The 5376-nt window shown below is 40.4% G+C and overlaps 1 long non-coding RNA gene across 1 annotated transcript in view; it reads left to right on the top strand.

Annotated features, from left to right (window-relative positions):
• Window positions 1–2951, top strand: part of LOC115071714 — an 82107-nt gene extending 79156 nt beyond the window's left edge. Inside the window, exon 3 of the long non-coding RNA XR_003850802.1 lies at window positions 2867–2951. This is a non-coding gene — a long non-coding RNA (uncharacterized LOC115071714). The remainder of the gene's footprint in view (window positions 1–2866) is intronic.
• The last annotated feature ends 2425 nt before the right edge of the window (window positions 2952–5376 follow it).

Genomic DNA, 5376 nt, shown 5'->3' with positions numbered 1-5376 from the left:
TATATATGTATAAATATATAAAATATAAAATATACATACACATTGTGTGTGTTTGAGGAATTCATAGATGAGACTCAAGTAAAACCCAAAGAACTACGTACTCAGATGGAGATGAATACAGATGAATTTCATGCTGAAAGTCCTCTACAAAAGCCATGATATAGACCCACTGAAGGGGTACTCCAATTGTCTCACCCTGCATCCCAGTTCAGCATGGAAAAGCCAGAGCAGTCTGCATCACTATTCCCTATTGGCAATTTGGGTAACCTCTTCAGGGGATGTTGTAATAAGAATAGGATGTAGGAACTGGCTAGGCAGTTAGGGTAAAAAGACCCCAAGGAAATGTAGCCAGTTTCTTGGCTAAAAGTCAAAATGTCCTTGGGCCTGTTAGCAACACACTCTGTTCCAAAGGCCAAAAAATGTCAAAATGTCAAAAGTATTTGGAAGCTTGTATCTAATCCTTAAAAGATTTTAGGGTTACCTCTTCAGAAGGGGGAATGTTGGAGGGGAGAGGGAGTAGGCATGGATTTGATCAAAATACCTTATATGCATGTATGAAATTCTCAATAAAGTTTTTGTAAAAGTTAAAAAAAAGCCATGATATAGGATATTATCCATTTGGACAGTGTCTCAATGTTATTACAACATCAGCTAACCATTCAAGGAGCACTTTAAGAATAGTAGAAACAATAAAGATTATTAATCCCTGACGCTTGGAGTAGACAAAAGTCCTGTGGCTAAATGAGAGGTGGACCTGCTCAGAACAACACAATGCTGTCGGCTTGGCAGGGCACACCTGCAAGCCCAGCATATGGCAGATAAGAGGACTGTACATACAAGGCCAATGTAGGCTACACGGTAAATTCAAGGGCAGCCTAGGCTATATAGAGTAACCCTATTTCCAAAAAACAAAAATAAAAGCAAAAAGACCCCAATGCCTTACACAAACAGATGGGCCTAAAAACGAGAATGTGCTTTGGCTAAGCAATATCTTTGGGGGATGCAGTACAGGAATGGGGCACAGTAATAACTGACAATTGCTACCTGTGCAATTTAACAAATATAAAAGATGGGGTTTTCTCTAAGATCCTCTCCACCTATGTGTATTTGGCTAGGTTTACAGTACCATGAATGAGTTTCCTCCAATTGAGTGAGGATTAAGTCCAATTAGGTACCTGTTGATTACCCCCAAGATCAAAGTGCCACTACTGCACCAGTGTTGTTTGTTGTGCTGGTCATTGTTGTGGTTATTAGGTCCTGAAGCTGGGGTTGGATCATCACTTGATGTTCTCCCTTATCAGATTGCATAGTACTCTCCAAAGCTACAAGAGCTAGCCTTCAGGGGAAGTGGCTTCCAGGTCACCTACAGCACCATTTCTCCAAATCCTCTGTCCTGTCTTCAGAAATAGGGTCTTACCATCAAGTTCTGGGAGGCAATCAAGGACTGTGACCATAGCCTGTGTAATTTTTGGAGTTTCTTGGACTACCCTGGCTAACAACTCAAAGGAAGGTTTCTCCTGTCTGGCACTGTTTATGTAGTATTCAGCTATATTCTAGGTCTCATGTAGAGATATTGTATGTGTAAGTTTTCAGTAGGTCTTTGGACTAATACGATTCCCTCTGGGTTTTTATACTAGCTAGGCACTATTTATGTCTCCTCTTTCTCTCCCTGTCTTATCCTCTCTCCACATCCTTCCCATTTAAAGTACAACAGACATAATTTAGCAAAGAGACATTTTATTTCTTTTTATAAGAATCCTGGGGCTGGAGAGATGGCTCAGTGGTTAAGAACACTGGCTGTTCTTGCAGAAGACCCGGTTTTGAATCCCAGCACCCACATGGCAGCTAACAACTGTCCTTAACTCCAGTTCCAGGGGATCCGACAGCCTCTTCTGTCCTCTGCGGGCATTGCACGACACGGGTGCACTTACCTACATACAGACAATACACACATACACACAAAATGAAAAATAATAAATAAAATATTTTAGGAATTCTACAAACTTGTGATGACTACCTAAATTTTATAAAACTCTGTTAAAATTTGGTACATGTACATTTCCTGTCCTTTCAGACCACCTGTTCCTCTTAGCATGAAGCTTTCTGTCTTATGTATCCTATTTTATTCCCCCACAATACCTATCTTGACACCAAGAGACTATGACATTGTGCCCACTAGTGTCTGCATTCTTCAAGTACAAAATGTCCTCAAGCACTCAGAAGTCAGCGCACTCATTAAAAACAGGCACCCACCATCAAATCATTCTTAACCACTTATCACAAAATTCATGTTCCCAGCTCTCTCCAACTGTCCTCAGCAAGCAGACTCAAGCTTGCCAGTCAGAATAGAACAACATGGCTCTGGCCATCCAATCTGTCTGTCTTCTCTATCTCCTCATCTATTTTCCCTGAGCATTCTTTCCTCCACGGAAGTGGACAATTTACCACTTATTTTCCAATTTTAGGTCAAATTTGGTACCATCTTTCCATCAAATGTCCTCAAGATAGCTAATGCCCTCAAGATCACTTCTGACTGTTCTTAGAATTCTCAAAGTGGGCATGGTAAATCCAGCATTTGGGAGGCAGTGGCCAAAAGATTGCTGCACGTTCTAGGCCAGCCTGGGCTACACAGCAAAAACAAAGAAAAACAAAAAGCAAAACAATCCCCGCCTCTCATTATATATTAATCAGAATATAATATAATATTAGTTATCGTAATCAGAAATTGAATGTGTAAAAACTGAACAAAGTAAATGCTTTAGAATTTGAAAGGAAATACTTGGTTAACACTCTAAAAACAACAAAAGAGATGTGATTTAGACAGTGATTCCCATATGTAATTTTCTTTTCACTGTGCATCATGCAGGTATGTGGAATGTAAACGACTGGAGGTTCTCACACCTGCTTTTGGTATCATCAGCCTTGTTCTTTAGTCACTGTCAGACTTACCAGGTGAGTTCCATTCTGTACTTAACAGTGATTTCATTTGTGAGTTTACAGAAAGAATACAAATAACTGTCTGTTAGCCCTCCATCACCAGCCTTTTTCTGATTTTAAGAAGGGACCATAAAAAGGCCGATTCTCACAAAATGCCTCAGGATATGGAAACATTTGAAAGACTTCAAATCTGATATTATGTAGTGATGAATATGCACTAAAAGCCATAACAGAATATAATAATGTCCATGTTTTGTTATAAAAGTCTTACTAACGTAGTCTACATAGATATAGTTTCTTGAATAATGCACAATTTGAGCATTTCTCTAGCCTGATTGCTCAGATAATTTAGGAGGCAGGGAACAAGAAGGGGTTTAATTATTCTGACTGACTGTATGTTTTGTACACTACTATTTAATTGTGTCTTGCCAATAAACATCCACTACTTATCTCAGCCTGGATAGCTGCTCAACCATTGGCTTCACAGCTTGAATGCACATTGGGAAAAATGTATGCTATTTACACAGTAAGAGCAGAGTATGGTTTCAAGGGTCATAAATACAGGAGCCATTTTTTTTACTATTATTCCTTCAAAACAAAACCCACACCTCACTTTCATAGAATCTAAGATCTAGTCTTCCAAGCCTCTAATTTAGTGTTTTTAAAAACATCATTGAAAAATTGAGATTGGCTGCCCATCCATGTTGGGACAACCCTTGTTGGTAAATCTTTCTTCAGAAAACTTATATGTACTCAGCTTATGGGTGGGGAGGAACCAAGGGACAATCCGCTTCATAAGAGTATGTCTTCCACATCATATTTGGACAAAAAACATGTACTATTTTTCTTTTATTGCTGTGATAAAACAGTCTGACTAAATCCAGCTTTGGGGGAAAGGGTTTATTTCATCTTACTCTTCCAAGGGACAGTCCATCCCTGAGGGAAGTCAGGGCAGGAGCTCAATGCTGGGCAGGAAGTTGGAGGCAGGATCTGAAGCAAAACCCACAGAGGACTTCTGCTTACTGCCTTGCTTCCCTGGCTTGTTCATCTACCTTTCTTATTCAGCCTATCTGCCCAGGCATGGCATCACTCATAATGGGCTAGGCCTACATCAACTAGCGTTTAAGAAAATGCCTCACAGACATGCCCACAGGCTAATCTGAAAGAGGAAATTCCTCAGTGAGTTTTCCTCTTCCCAGTGTGTTGACAACTGAAGCTAGCCAGCACCTCTTCCCCTTGGAAGCAAATAAAAAAATTAGAAACCTCCATGTCCAGTTAGTCTAAGATGGTCTGAACCACATATGGCTCAGGTTGAATGTGATCTTTCTTCTCACTGCCCTTATGTTAACTAACCTCTTCCCACCCACTGATAGGCCCTATTTTTCTCCTATAACCATTTACACAATGCTGGTTAGTTTATAAATAACAGTTTTTCTTTACAATTTTGGAAACTGGAAAGTCAATGATCAGGGTCCTGGTACTCGGTGGGTAGTAAGGACCTTACCTTGTCTTCACATGACAGAAAAAGGAAAAGAGGCCAAGGCAGGTCCCCATACATATTCTGTAGATAACTCATTCTGTGACATTCATGACAGCTCTGCATGGTGGTTCAATACATAAATTTTAGGAGGCACATTCTCATCTTAACACTCACTCCCTGGTTCTTTAGTTGTTTACTATGTGCTTCCACCACATGAGACTAGCAGTGACACTCACTCATGTAAGAGAGCAGGCAATTTAACCACTATCCTTTCAGTTAAAAAAATGAGATAATGCCACTTATTCAGACTTCATAGCCAAAATGAGTGATCAATACTTTGAACATGAGGATACTACCTTCATCAATGGGTTAATCCATGAAAGAGATCCTAACTGAATAGGCTGTTAGGATGTAGGGCCTAGTGAGAGAAACTAGATCACAGTTGTATCATAAAGGATGTACCTTATCCCTGGACCTTTCCTCCCTCTCCCCTCCCACTCCATCTCATTCTGTCTGTTTCTTTCTATCTGTTTCTCTCTGCCTCTCCTTTCCCTCTCCCTCCCCTCTCTCTTTCATAGCCACTTTGAGGTAAACAGCTTTGTTCCACCAAGTTCCCCTACTCTGATGTTCTGTCTCATCTTTGGCCCAAAAGCAGTTGAGGCAGCCACTCATGGACTAAGATCTCTGAAACAGTCATCCAAAGCAAACATTCTTCCTTTACAGTGAATTGTTTCAGGTATTCTGTCACAGTGATAGAAAGTTAGCATAGTTGGATCCTTTAGCAACCAACCCCCATGCTGATGCTGCTATCTAGAGGCCTACCAGGAGTCCCCCATCTGCATAAACTCAGAGATGGCCTAAGGGAAGGCTTTCAATGATTACAAGACACAACTCTCACCCCTACCACTCATGGAATTCCAAGTACTTTAGAAACGTTTATCCCAAGAAAAGACTCATAT

Source organism: Nannospalax galili, unplaced genomic scaffold (assembly GCF_000622305.1).
Source record: "Nannospalax galili isolate Female #2095 unplaced genomic scaffold, S.galili_v1.0 scaffold41, whole genome shotgun sequence".
NCBI lineage: Eukaryota > Metazoa > Chordata > Mammalia > Rodentia > Spalacidae > Nannospalax > Nannospalax galili.
The sequence above is the reverse complement of the archived record's forward strand: the minus strand, read 5'-3'. Positions and strand labels throughout refer to the sequence as shown.